We start from the raw sequence: 14,537 nt of genomic DNA, 5'->3' as shown, positions 1-14,537 counted from the left end.
TTCCCACGTCTGCTTGCCGACTTACGCTCGCCCCGACGAGAGGCCCAACCGAAAGAGTGGAAAGGGGCAGAGATTTCCAGGGTCGCCCCACCAGGGATGCAATACCCCAGTGCAGACTGTCGGCCCTGCCCCGAACCTACTCGGTGGTTTGAAGGTTAACCTCTTGGGGAAAAGCAGCGATTCGCCTCGCGGTGCGTGCCTCCGCGGATCTAAACCCCCTCGATCGATGTGGGGCCAGAGGACCCCTTTTCCCCGTACGAAACGGCCGGCTCACCATGGGCTCGACATCCGTGGGTCGGAGAGTTGAGCGCTTACGCGCGGCGGGACCTTATAACCTGCAGCGGCTGAGGAGCGAAGATTTCCAGGGTGGGCCCCCGGGGATGCCATACCCCGAGCAGCCAGTCGGCCCCGCTCCTAGCGCGCTGACGAGCAATGGAGTCTTCCCCGCGGCAGCCACCGCCCTCGCCACGCCGTCGGTCGATGAAGAGCCGAGTTCGCCCTCCTCTGCTCGGGACTCGGAAACGGCCTGGCCTTCGCCTACTCCGTCGGGCAACTGCCTTCCGCCAGCCCCTTCCCTCGAATCCCCTTCTTCCATTTTAGACCCGATCAGGGGATTGGTCAGCCCAGCCCTGGGGTAGGAAGAGGGGTTGGGGTCGGTTCGGCTTCCGGTGCCCCCGCTCGGCCAAAGGTCCCCTCGCTTTGGAAGCAGAGGGTGCCGGGGTTATTTTCGGCTTGACGCCTAGTCCGGTCCCTGCCGGTTCCCGTGGAGGCCCGCGGTCAAAACCAGCTCCCCGGCTGTCGGAGCCGGAGCCCCGCAGCCCGAGCGGACGCACCGAGTCCCTCATGTAAGGGATAGCCGCCCCTACGGAACGGCCCGGACTGGGACCAGGCACCCCCAGGCGCCGAAGGGGTGGGTCGGCCGTGTTGCCGAAGCTTAGCCGGCGCTGATGACCGCAGCCCCTAACGATGCCCACAGGCGGGGGAGCCAAGGAGAGCACTAGGAAGACGTGGCGGGGTCGGACGGCTCAATTTCCAGGGTGGGACCCCGGGGGTTCAGTACCCCGGGCATCCGGTCGGTTTCGCCGGCGCGACCCCAAGCCTTCCACGGCCCCCTTCGTGGGTGCAGGGATACCGTGCAGGGTGCAGGCTTAGACGCCAATTCCCCAGAAGTTTTAGGGATAGGGTTTGTCCGGGCGCCACCGCAGCGACAACCTCGCAAGAAGCTCTCTTCCACAAAAGCACGGGCAACGTTCGTGTGCGAGTGTTGGTCTCCCATGGTCTACCGACTCCCCCGGGCGGCCCAAGCGTTACGCCCACGGCCGGGCCCTCGAGCAGGCGCACCCCTGGTGCCTCTCGTAAGGGAAGGCTACGGTCCTCAACCCCTCGTATGGCGGGGAGGGCGCATTTGAAACGCTAAAGGACGAGCCCTGTTCGGGACCTGGCGGGGATCCGCGGATTGGCGAGAGGGATGGGTCTGCCGTTGGTCAGAGGGGACGCACCCCTGGGACGCAGTTTGGCATTAGCGACCGATGGCCCATCTACGACCATGTACTCCGGGAGCGCCAAGGAGGACGCGGGTGGGCTTTGGGGGCAGACTCAATTTCCAGGGTCTGGGCGCCGGGGGTGCAATACCCTTAAGCGCTCATGTCGGTTTCGTCTGCCGCCCGCCTCTGGCCCGGCTCCTAGTGACGGGTGCTGTGAACGTGCGATCGTGCTTGCGGTTGAAGAGTTCAAAGGCTACCGCTGGGGATAACACGCCCGGGGAATTTAGAAACCCCCCCCTCCGCTACAATCTCTGCTTCTGCCGGACTCGGAGGGGAGCCGCCCCGGGGGCGACCGCTCCCTCTCCTCTTCCGCGGCGTGCCGCGCGCTTCGCCGTCAGCAGCGGAGCGAACCTTTTTCTCGGTCCGCAGCTCTTCAGGCGTAGGCGGGCAGCGCTAACAGGGTACACTGGGGACCACTCGACCGCAACCGCTCCTCCGACCGACGAGCATACCTACCGCGGATACGCCACGGTGGGTCTAAGCCTCGTCGCCGCCGCGAGGAGCAGGCGGGAGCCGTCCCTTTTCGTGCTGCGGAAATAAACCGTGGACACAGAGGTGTGTCTGCGCTCTCCGACCGGGCGGGGGGCGATTGGACTTGCCCGAGGGACACTAGGCGAGGCGCTGCCGCGGGAGCCGGAGCTCCGCGCTGGACGCTGCCGCCGCCGCCGCCGCCCCCCACCCACGGTACGGTGGAGTACGCCCGTTCCATACGCTTCGTAGCAAACCTCAGCCGAAGCAGAGAGTCCTACCGCTGTGGCAGGAGCGGGGCCGTGCGAGGACCACACTGGCACCGCGCTACACAACCTTAGGCAGAGGACCACAGCCGCTCACGGGGAGCGGGGGATTGATGCGCGACCAAGACTGAGGCTAAGGAACGCTTTACCATAAACCGGCCGGGGCCAATACCCCTGACCGAGCAAAGTGCCCTGCCCCGCCGGATCGCGCTGTGTCAGATCGATCAAAAGAGCGGAGAGCCGAGACTCTACCGCTGGGAGTTTGTGGAGAACGGCCTGGCTTGCGTCCCGTCCTCCCGCCCTCGACCTCACATGGCTAGCCTCACCCGCCGGGAGCCACCCCATTGGGGACCGTAGGGCGGAGAAGGGGTCTCCGCGTCCGGAATTTACTTGTGGAGAACGGCCTGGCTTACGTCCCGTCCTCCCGCCCTCGACCTCACATGGCTAGCCTCACCCGCCGGGCGCCACCCCATTGGGGACCGTAGGGCGGAGAAGGGGTCTCCGCGTCCGGAATTTACTTGTGGAGAACGGCCTGGCTTACGTCCCGTCCTCCCGCCCTCGACCTCACACGGCTAGCCTCACCCGCCGGGCGCCACCCCATTGGGGACCGTAGGGCGGAGAAGGGGTCTCCGCGTCCGGAATTTACTTGTGGAGAACGGCCTGGCTTACGTCCCGTCCTCCCGCCCTCGACCTCACATGGCTAGCCTCACCCGCCGGGCGCCACCCCATTGGGGACCGTAGGGCGGAGAAGGGGTCTCCGCGTACGGAATTTCTTGTGGAGAACGGCCTGGCTTACGTCCCGTCCTCCCATGGCTAGCCTCACCCGCCGGGCGCCACCCCATTGGGGACCGTAGGGCGGAGAAGGGGTCTCCGCGTCCGGAATTTCTTGTGGAGAACGGCCTGGCTTACGTCCCGTCCTCCCGCCCTCGACCTCACATGGCTAGCCTACCCCGCCGGGCGCCGCTCCATTGGGGATACGGTACGGCAAAGCGCGACGCCGCACGATGCCAACACTTTGTGCAAAAACCTGGCAGAGTCGACCAAAACCTCGCTTCTTTGACCGGTATTTTTGATGCTTTTCTCTGCCGCCGAAGGTGCACTGAGGGTCGGATCGCCCAAAATTTTTACCGGTCGTTTTGGTCTGCGGTTCTTCCGAGAGGTGCCCGCCTGACAGTTCTTTTTCAGCAGCCTCCGAAAGGCCATCCAGCGGGCAAGCCAGGGGTTGGCAGCCGCCGGCGGTGAGCCTTCCCCGGCCGGGGCAGACGGCTCCGACCGCAAAATTTTTTCGACTTTCGCCGAGGCCAAAACCCCATGCACTTTTAAAGCCTGCCCGCAGCGCCGTCTCCTGTCAGACGTCCCTTGCCGCCTGCGGTGGTCCTCGCCCGGCAGAGAGAAGCCGGAGTCGCCCCCTCTCCGGTTCTTTTTCACCATTCCGGAGCTCTGAAATCTGCCGGACACCGAGTGACCGAGGACGCTTCCAGGAGGGCGGCAGCGAGAGGCAGAGTGCCACCGGTCGGGTCGCCGGTTCTCCCACACTTTGAAAATTTTTCGCTTGTTCTGGTGGGATGGAGAGAGAGCGTGGCTTATGCGCCCTCTGCCCCGCGGTCCGCCCTGGCTGGCCTTACGCCGGTGGTTCGCCAGGCCACCGGCACCTTGTACGGCGGGGACGGCGTGGCTTATGCGCCCGTCAACCCACCTACTCGCCCCGGCTAGCCTTTTACCCGGAGGGCGCCACGCTCCGGGTACCAGTGAGCGGCACGAACCCAGTCATACCATGCCGCTCACCTCGCGCCCTCTCCGGCCTCCGCCGCGGAGACCTCCCGCTAGGACCTGCGGGGGGCGATTTCTGCCAAAATCTACAAAGTCCCCGATGGTTAAGGACGTAGACTGTTGAGCGGGACCTACACACTCTTGTAGCCGATGGGGCTCGCCATTTCCCGCAGAAAATGGACCACCTCCCGCAGAGGAACATGAAATGCCCCTTCCCGCGGGACCCGAAGGACCGCTCTGTCCGAGCAGGCCTCCAGGACCACGGCACGCAAAAGCGACTCAGTCCCGCTGGCATTACGGATCTGACTTTGTGCAAAAACCAGGCAGAGTCGACCAAAACCTCCCTTCTTTGACCGGTGTTTTTGTTGCTTTTCTCTGCCGCCGAAGGTGCACTGAGGATCGGATCGCCCAAAATTTTTACCGGTCGTTTTGGTCTGCGGTTCTTCCGAGAGGTGCCCGCCTGACAGTTCTTTTTCAGCAGCCTCCGAAAGGGCATCCAGCGGGCAAGCCAGGGGTTGGCAGCCGCCGGCGGTGAGCCTTCCCCGGCCGGGGCAGACAGCTCCGACCGCAAAATTTTTTCGACTTTCGCCGAGGCCAAAACCCCATGCACTTTTAAAGCCTGCCCGCAGCGCCGTCTCCTGGCAGACGTCCCTTGCCGCCTGCGGTGGTCCTCGCCCGGCAGAGAGAAGCCGGATTCGCCCTCTCACCGGTTCTTTTTCACCATTCCGGAGCTCTGAAATCTGCCGGACACCGAGTGACCGAGGACGCTTCCAGGAGGGCGGCAGCGAGAGGCAGAGTGCCACCGGTCGGGAAGCCGGTTCTCCCACACTTTGAAATTTTTTCGCTTGTTCTGGTGGGATGGAGAGAGAGCGTGGCTTATGCGCCCTCTGCCCCGCGGTACGCCCTTGGCTAGCCTTACGCCGGTGGTTCGCCAGGCCACCGGCACCTTGTACAGCGGGGACGGCGTGGCTTATGCGCCCTCTGCCCCGCGGTACGCCCTTGGCTAGCCTTACGCCGGTGGTTCGCCAGGCCACCGGCACCTTGTACGGCGGGGACGGCGTTGCTTATGCGCCCGTCAATCCACCTACTCGCCCCGGCTAGCCTTTTACCCGGAGGGCGCCACGCTCCGGGTAGCAGTGAGCGGCACGAGCCCAGTCATACCATGCCGCTCACCTCGCACCTTTTCCGGCCTCCGCCGCGGAGACCTCCCGCTCTGTTCTGCGGAGAGCGATTTTGGGCAAAATCTACAAAGTCCCCGATGGTTAAGGACGTAGACTGTTGAGCGGGACCTACACACTCTTGTAGCCGAAGGGGCTCGCCATTTCCCGCAGAAAATGGATCACCTCCCGCAGAGGAACATGAAATGCCCCTTCCCGCGGGACCCGAAGGACCACTCTGTCCGAGCAGGCTTCCAGGACCACGGCACGCAAGAGCGACTCAGTCCCGCTGGCATTACGGATCTGACTTAGTGCAAAAACCTGGCAGAGTCGACCAAAACTCCCCTTCTCTGACCGGTATTTTTGTTGCTTTTCTCTGCCGCCGAAGGTGCACTACGGGTCGGATCGCCCAAAATTTTTACCGGTCGTTTTGGTCTGCGGTTCTTCCGAGAGGTGCCCGCCTGACAGTTCTTTTTCAGCAGCCTCCGAAAGGCCATCCAGCGGGCAAGCCAGGGGTTGGCAGCCGCCGGAGGTGAGCCTTCCCCGGCCGGGGCAGACAGCTCCGACCGCATAATTTTTTCGACTTTCTCCGAGGCCAAAACCCCATGCACTTTTAAAGCCTGCCCGCAGCGCCGTCTCCTGTCAGACGTCCCCGCCGCCTGCGGTGGTCCTCGCCCGGCAGAGAGAAGCCGGAGTCGCCCTCTCTCCGGTTCTTTTTCACCATTCCGGAGCTCTTAAATCTGCCGTACTCCGAGTGACCGAGGACGCTTCCAGGACGGCGGCAGCGAGAGGCAGAGTGCAACCGGTCGGGAAGCCGGTTCTCCCACACTTTGAAAATTTTTCGCTTGTGCTGGTGGGATGGAGAGAGAGCGTGGCTTATGCGCCCTCTGCCCCGCGGTACGCCCTTGGCTAGCCTTACGCCGGTGGTTCGCCAGGCCACCGGCACCTTGTACGGCGGGGACGGCGTTGCTTATGCGCCCGTCATCCCACCTACTCGCCCCGGCTAGCCTTTTACCCGGAGGGCGCCACGCTCCGGGTAGCAGTGAGCGGCACGAGCCCAGTCATACCATGCCGCTCACCTCGCACCTTTTCCGGCCTCCGCCGCGGAGACCTCCCGCTAGGACATGCGGGGGGCGATCTTGACCAAAATCTACAAAGTCCCCGATGGTTAAGGACGTAGACTGTTGAGCGGGACCTACACACTCTTGTAGCCGAAGGGGCTCGCCATTTCCCGCAGAAAATGGATCACCTCCCGCAGAGGAACATGAAATGCCCCTTCCCGCGGGACCCGAAAGGACCGCCCTGTCCGAGCAGGCCTCCAGGACCACGGCACGCAAAAGCGACTCAGTCCCGCTGGCATTACGGATCTGACTTAGTGCAAAAACCTGGCAGAGTCGACCAAAACTCCCCTTCTCTGACCGGTATTTTTGTTGCTTTTCTCTGCCGCCGAAGGTGCACTACGGGTCGGATCGCCCAAAATTTTTACCGGTCGTTTTGGTCTGCGGTTCTTCCGAGAGGTGCCCGCCTGACAGTTCTTTTTCAGAAGCCTCCGAAAGGCCATCCAGCGGGCAAGCCAGGGGTTGGCAGCCGCCGGCGGTGAGCCTTCCCCGGCCGGGGCAGACAGCTCCGACCGCATAATTTTTTCGACTTTTGCCGAGGCCAAAACCCCATGCACTTTTAAAGCCTGCCCGCAGCGCCGTCTCCTGTCAGACGTCCCCGCCGCCTGCGGTGGTCCTCGCCCGGCAGAGAGAAGCCGGAGTCGCCCTCTCTCCGGTTCTTTTTCACCATTCCGGAGCTCTTAAATCTGCCGTACTCCGAGTGACCGAGGACGCTTCCAGGAGGGCGGCAGCGAGAGGCAGAGTGCCACCGGTCGGGAAGCCGGTTCTCCCACACTTTGAAAATATTTCGCTTGTGCTGGTGGGATGGAGAGAGAGCGTGGCTTATGCGCCCTCTGCCCCGCGGTACGCCCTGGCTAGCCTTACGCCGGTGGTTCGCCAGGCCACCGGCACCTTGTACGGCGGGGACGGCGTTGCTTATGCGCCCGTCATCCCACCTACTCGCCCCGGCTAGCCTTTTACCCGGAGGGCGCCACGCTCCGGGTAGCAGTGAGCGGCACGAGCCCAGTCATACCATGCCGCTCACCTCGCACCTTTTCCGGCCTCCGCCGCGGAGACCTCACGCTCTGTTCTGCGGAGAGCGATTTTGGGCAAAATCTACAAAGTCCCCGATGGTTAAGGACGTAGACTGTTGAGCGGGACCTACACACTCTTGTAGCCGAAGGGGCTCGCCATTTCCCGCAGAAAATGGATCACCTCCCGCAGAGGAACATGAAATGCCCCTTCCCGCGGGACCCGAAGGACCGCTCTGTCCGAGCAGGCCTCCAGGACCACGGCACGCAAAAGCGACTCAGTCCCGCTGGCATTACGGATCTGACTTAGTGCAAAAACCTGGCAGAGTCGACCAAAACTCCCCTTCTCTGACCGGTATTTTTGTTGCTTTTCTCTGCCGCCGAAGGTGCACTACGGGTCGGATCGCCCAAAATTTTTACCGGTCGTTTTGGTCTGCGGTTCTTCCGAGAGGTGCCCGCCTGACAGTTCTTTTTCAGCAGCCTCCGAAAGGGCATCCAGCGGGCAAGCCAGGGGTTGGCAGCCGCCGGCGGTGAGCCTTCCCCGGCCGGGGCAGAAAGCTCCGACCGCATAATTTTTTCGACTTTCGCCGAGGCCAAAAGCCCAGGCACTTAGAAAGCCTGCCCGCAGCGCCGCCTCCTGTCAGAGGTCCCCGCCGCCTGCGGTGGTCCTCGCCCGGCAGAGAGAAGCCGGAGTCGCCCTCTCTCCGGTTCTTTTTCACCATTCCGGAGCTCTTAAATCTGCCGTACTCCGAGTGACCGAGGACGCTTCCAGGAGGGCGGCAGAGAGAGGCAGAGTGCCACCGGTCGGGAAGCCGGTTCTCCCACACTTTGAAAATTTTTCGCTTGTGCTGGTGGGATGGAGAGAGAGCGTGGCTTATGCGCCCTCTGCCCCGCGGTACGCCCTGGCTAGCCTTACGCCGGTGGTTCGCCAGGCCACCGGCACCTTGTACGGCGGGGACGGCGTTGCTTATGCGCCCGTCAACCCACCTACTCGCCCCGGCTAGCTTTTTACCCGGAGGGCGCCACGCTCCGGGTAGCAGTGAGCGGCACGAGCCCAGTCATACCATGCCGCTCACCTCGCACCTTTTCCGGCCTCCGCCGCGGAGACCTCACGCTCTGTTCTGCGGAGAGCGATTTTGGGCAAAATCTACAAAGTCCCCGATGGTTAAGGACGTAGACTGTTGAGCGGGACCTACACACTCTTGTAGCCGAAGGGGCTCGCCATTTCCCGCAGAAAATGGATCACCTCCCGCAGAGGAACATGAAATGCCCCTTCCCGCGGGACCCGAAGGACCGCTCTGTCCGAGCAGGCCTCCAGGACCACGGCACGCAAAAGCGACTCAGTCCCGCTGGCATTACGGATCTGACTTAGTGCAAAAACCTGGCAGAGTCGACCAAAACTCCCCTTCTCTGACCGGTATTTTTGCTGCTTTTCTCTGCCGCCGAAGGTGCACTACGTGTCGGATCGCCCAAAATTTTTACCGGTCGTTTTGGTCTGCGGTTCTTCCGAGAGGTGCCCGCCTGACAGTTCTTTTTCAGCAGCCTCCGAAAGGGCATCCAGCGGGCAAGCCAGGGGTTGGCAGCCGCCGGCGGTGAGCCTTCCCCGGCCGGGGCAGACAGCTCCGACCGCATAATTTTTTCGAACTTCTCCGAGGTCAAAATCCCAGGCACTCCGACGGAAGGTCCGCCGCGCGTCTCCCGTCTGACGTCCCCGCCGCTCGCGGTGGTCCTCGCCCGGCAGGGAGCTGCCGGATTCGCCCTCTTACCGGTTCTTTTTCACCTTTCCGGAGCTCTGATATCTGCCGCACACACAGTGACCGAGGACGCTTCCAGGAGGGCGGCAGCGAGAGGCAGAGTGCCACCGGGCGGGTCCTCGGTTCTCCCACACTTAGAAAATTTTTGCGCTTGTGCTGGTGCGAGGACGTAGGTCTTTCGACCGGGGCAAGCCTGGAGGGCGGTAGCCGGGATTGGCGCCCTATTCCCGGCTAGCTCTCGGAGGCTTCACCCGGTTGGAGGTTGGAGCTCCGACTTCCATGGGCATGTTCCTCACCGGGACCTACGACCAAGTGTGGCCGAGGGACAGTGACACATTCCCGGGTAGCCTGAGTGGCTGCTCCCGCTGAGCTACTTCCATGGGCACTATTCCTCCCCGGGACTTGCCGCCAAGTCTTGGCCGGGGGACAGTGACACATTCCCGGGTAGCCTGAGTGGCTTCTCCCGCTGAGCTCTTACTTCCATGGGCATGTTCCTCACCGGGACCAACTACCAAGTGTGGCCGGGTTTCGAGCTCCAAACTCGGCTTGCACTTGGTCGCTTGGGGGGTCCCCTCCGCTCCGGGAAGGGCGCCCTCCAGCGGGCAGACGAGGGTACTTCTAGTCTGCCCGAGCTCCATGGGGCCCCTCTCGCCCCTAGGCTCCCCGCCCAGGGTTCCAGGGTCCCGGATAAAGCCACCCTGCCGAGTTCGGTATAGGGTACCGGGCCTGGCTGGAATCACGCCGGGATCGGTGAGACCTCCTCGGCCGCGGCTCAGCCTCCAAACTCCCTTTCGCGGTTCTCTTCCCTTCAACTTCCATGGGCATGTTCCACACCGGGACCTCCGACCAAGTGTGGCCGGGGAACAGTCACCCATGCCCGGGTAGCCTCAGCGGCTGCTCCCGCTGAGGTCAACTTGGAGGTTGGAGCTCCGACTTCCATGGGCACTATTCCTCCCCGGGACCTGCCGCCAAGTCTGGCCGGGGGACAGTGACACATTCCCGGGTAGCCCTGAGCGGCTGCTCCCGCTGAACTCTTACTTCCATGGGCATGTTCCTCATCAGGAACCAACGACCAAGTGTGGCCCAGGGACAGTGACACATTCCCGGTTAGCCTGAGTGGCTGCTCCCGCTGAGCTACTTCCATGAGCACTATTCCTCCCCGGGACCTGCCGCCAAGTCCGGCCGGGGGACAGTGACACATTCCCGGGTAGCCTGAGCGGCTGCTCCCGCTGAGCTACTTCCATGGGCACTATTCCTCCCCGGGACTTGCCGCCAAGTCTTGGCCGGGGGACAGTGACACATTGCCGGGTAGCCTGAGTGGCTGCTCCCGCTGAGCTCTTACTTCCATGGGCATGTTCCTCACCGGGACATACTACCAAGTGTGGCCGGGTTTCGAGCTCCAAACTCGGCTTGCACTTGGTCGCTTGGGGGTCCCCTCCGCTCCGGGAAGGGCGCCCTCCAGCGGGCAGACGAGGGTACTTCTAGTCTGCCCGAGCTCCATGGGGCCCCTCTCGCCCCTAGGCTCCCCGCCCAGGGTTCCAGGGTCCCGGATACAGCCACCCTGCCGAGTTCGGTATAGGGTACCGGGCCTGGCTGGAATCACGCCGGGATCGGTGAGACCTCCTCGGCCGCGGCTCAGCCTCCAAACTCCCTTTCGCGGTTCTCTTCCCTTCAACTTCCATGGGCATGTTCCACACCGGGACCTCCGACCAAGTGTGGCCGGGGAACAGTCACCCATGCCCGGGTAGCCTCAGCGGCTGCTCCCGCTGAGGTCAACTTGGAGGTTGGAGCTCCGACTTCCATGGGCACTATTCCTCCCCGGGACCTGCCGCCAAGTCTGGCCGGGGGACAGTGACACATTCCCGGGTAGCCCTGAGCGGCTGCTCCCGCTGAACTCTTACTTCCATGGGCATGTTCCTCATCAGGAACCAACGACCAAGTGTGGCCCAGGGACAGTGACACATTCCCGGTTAGCCTGAGTGGCTGCTCCCGCTGAGCTACTTCCATGAGCACTATTCCTCCCCGGGACCTGCCGCCAAGTCTGGCCGGGGGACAGTGACACATTCCCGGGTAGCCTGAGCGGCTGCTCCCGCTGAGCTACTTCCATGGGCACTATTCCTCCCCGGGACTTGCCGCCAAGTCTTGGCCGGGGGACAGTGACACATTGCCGGGTAGCCTGAGTGGCTGCTCCCGCTGAGCTCTTACTTCCATGGGCATGTTCCTCACCGGGACATACTACCAAGTGTGGCCGGGTTTCGAGCTCCAAACTCGGCTTGCACTTGGTCGCTTGGGGGTCCCCTCCGCTCCGGGAAGGGCGCCCTCCAGCGGGCAGACGAGGGTACTTCTAGTCTGCCCGAGCTCCATGGGGCCCCTCTCGCCCCTAGGCTCCCCGCCCAGGGTTCCAGGGTCCCGGATACAGCCACCCTGCCGAGTTCGGTATAGGGTACCGGGCCTGGCTGGAATCACGCCGGGATCGGTGAGACCTCCTCGGCCGCGGCTCAGCCTCCAAACTCCCTTTCGCGGTTCTCTTCCCTTCAACTTCCATGGGCATGTTCCACACCGGGACCTCCGACCAAGTGTGGCCGGGGAACAGTCACCCATGCCCGGGTAGCCTCAGCGGCTGCTCCCGCTGAGGTCAACTTGGAGGTTGGAGCTCCGACTTCCATGGGCACTATTCCTCCCCGGGACCTGCCGCCAAGTCTGGCCGGGGGACAGTGACACATTCCCGGGTAGCTTGAGCGGCTTCTCCCGCTGAACTCTTACTTCCATGGGCATGTTCCTCATCAGGAACCAACGACCAAGTGTGGCCCAGGGACAGTGACACATTCCCGGGTAGCCTCAGCAGCTGCTCCCGCTGAGCTACTTCCATGAGCACTATTCCTCCCCGGGACCTGCCGCCAAGTCTGGCCGGGGGACAGTGACACATTCCCGGGTAGCCTGAGCGGCTGCTCCCGCTGGGCTACTTCCATGGGCACTATTCCTCCCCGGGACCTGCCGCCAAGTCTGGCCGGGGGACAGTGACACATTCCCGGGTAGCCTGAGTGGCTGCTCCCGCTGAGCTCTTACTTCCATGGGCATGTTCCTCACCGGGACATACTACCAAGTGTGGCCGGGTTTCGAGCTCCAAACTCGGCTTGCACTTGGTCGCTTGGGGGGTCCCCTCCGCTCCGGGAAGGGCGCCCTCCAGCGGGCAGACGAGGGTACTTCTAGTCTGCCCGAGCTCCATGGGGCCCCTCTCGCCCCTAGGCTCCCCGCCCAGGGTTCCAGGGTCCCGGATACAGCCACCCTGTCGAGTTCGGTATAGGGTACCGGGCCTGGCTGGAATCACGCCGGGATCGGTGAGACCTCCTCGGCCGCGGCTCAGCCTCCAAACTCCCTTTCGCGGTTCTCTTCCCTTCAACTTCCATGGGCATGTTCCACACCGGGACCTCCGACCAAGTGTGGCCGGGGAACAGTCACCCAGGCCCGGGTAGCCTCAGCGGCTGCTCCCGCTGAGGTCAACTTGGAGGTTGGAGCTCCGACTTCCATGGGCACTATTCCTCCCCGGGACCTGCCGCCAAGTCTGGCCGGGGGACAGTGACACATTCCCGGGTAGCCTGAGCGGCTGCTCCCGCTGAACTCTTTAGTTCCATGGGCATGTTCCTCATCAGGAATCAACGACCAAGTGTGGCCGAGGGACAGTGACACATTCCCGGGTAGCCTCAGCAGCTGCTCCCGCTGAGCTACTTCCATGAGCACTATTCCTCCCCGGGACCTGCCGCCAAGTCTGGCCGGGGGACAGTGACACATTCCCGGGTAGCCTGAGTGGCTGCTCCCGCTGAGCTACTTCCATGGGAACTATTCCTCCCCGGGACTTGCCGCCAAGTCTTGGCCGGGGGACAGTGACACATTCCCGGGTAGCCTGAGTGGCTGCTCCCGCTGAGCTACTTCCATGGGAACTATTCCTCCCCGGGACTTGCCGCCAAGTCTTGGCCGGGGGACAGTGACACATTCCCGTGTAGCCTGAGTGGCTGCTCCCGCTGAGCTCTTACTTCCATGGGCATGTTCCTCACCGGGACATACTACCAAGTGTGGCCGGGTTTCGAGCTCCAAACTCGGCTTGCACTTGGTCGCTTGGGGGGTCCCCTCCGCTCCGGGAAGGGCGCCCTCCAGCGGGCAGACGAGGGTACTTCTAGTCTGCCCGAGCTCCATGGGGCCCCTCTCGCCCCTAGGCTCCCGGCCCAGGGTTCCAGGGTCGCGGATCCAGCCACCATGCGGAGTTCGGTTTGGGTACCGGGCCTGGCAGAAATCACGCCGGGATCGGTGAGCCCTCCTCGGCCGCGGCTTCGCGCAAAAACTCCCTTTCGCGGTTCTCTTCACTTCAACTTCCATGGACACGTTCCACACTTGGACCTACGACCAAGTGTGCCCGGGGAACAGTAACCCATGCCCGGGCAGCCTCAGCAAGTGCTCCGGCTGAGGTCAGTTTGGAGGTTTGAGCTCCGACTTCCATGGCCATGTTCCTCACCGGGACCTACGACCAAGCGTGGCCGGGTTTCGAGCTCCAAACTCGGCTTGCACTTGGTGGCCAAGGGGGTCCCCTCCGCTCCGGGAAGGGCGCCCTCCAGCGGGCAGACGAGGTTACTTCTAGTCTGCCCGAGCTCCATGGGGCATTATTCCTCCCCGGGACTTGCCGCCAAGTCTGGCCGGGGGACAGTGACACTTGGCCGGGTAGGCGAAGTGGCTTCTCCCGCTGACTTGCCCCTTTGGAAGTAGGAGCTCCTACTTCCATGGGCATTATTCCTCCCCGGGACTTGCCGCCAAGTCTGGCCGGGGGACAGTGACACTTGGCCGGGTAGGCGAAGTGGCTTCTCCCGCTGACTTGCCCCTTTGGAAGTAGGAGCTCCTACTTCCATGGGCATTATTCCTCCCCGGGACTTGCCGCCAAGTCTGGCCGGGGGACAGTGACACTTGGCCGGGTAGGCGAAGTGGCTTCTCCCGCTGACTTGCCCCTTTGGAAGTAGGAGCTCTTACTTCCATGGGCATTATACCTCTCGAAGACTTAGAGCCAAGTGAGCTCCTACTTCCATGGGCATTATTCCTCCCCGGGACTTGCCGCCAAGTCTGGCCGGGGGACAGTGACACTTGGCCGGGTAGGCGAAGTGGCTTCTCCCGCTGACTTGCCCCTTTGGAAGTAGGAGCTCTTACTTCCATGGGCATTATACCTCTCGAAGACGTAGAGCCAAGTGAGCTCCTACTTCCATGGGCATTATTCCTCCCCGGGACTTGCCGCCAAGTCTGGCCGGGGGACAGTGACACTTGGCCGGGTAGGCCAAGTGGCTTCTCCCGCTGACTTGCCCCTTTGGAAGTAGGAGCTCCTACTTCCATGGGCATTATTCCTCCCCGGGACTTGCCGCCAAGTCTGGCCGGGGGACAGTGACACTTGGCCGGGTAGGCGAAGTGGCTTCTCC

The sequence above is a fragment of the Engystomops pustulosus genome, unplaced genomic scaffold (assembly GCF_040894005.1).
Source record: "Engystomops pustulosus unplaced genomic scaffold, aEngPut4.maternal MAT_SCAFFOLD_610, whole genome shotgun sequence".
In the NCBI taxonomy this organism is placed as follows: domain Eukaryota; kingdom Metazoa; phylum Chordata; class Amphibia; order Anura; family Leptodactylidae; genus Engystomops; species Engystomops pustulosus.
This window is presented reverse-complemented; position numbering follows the sequence as displayed.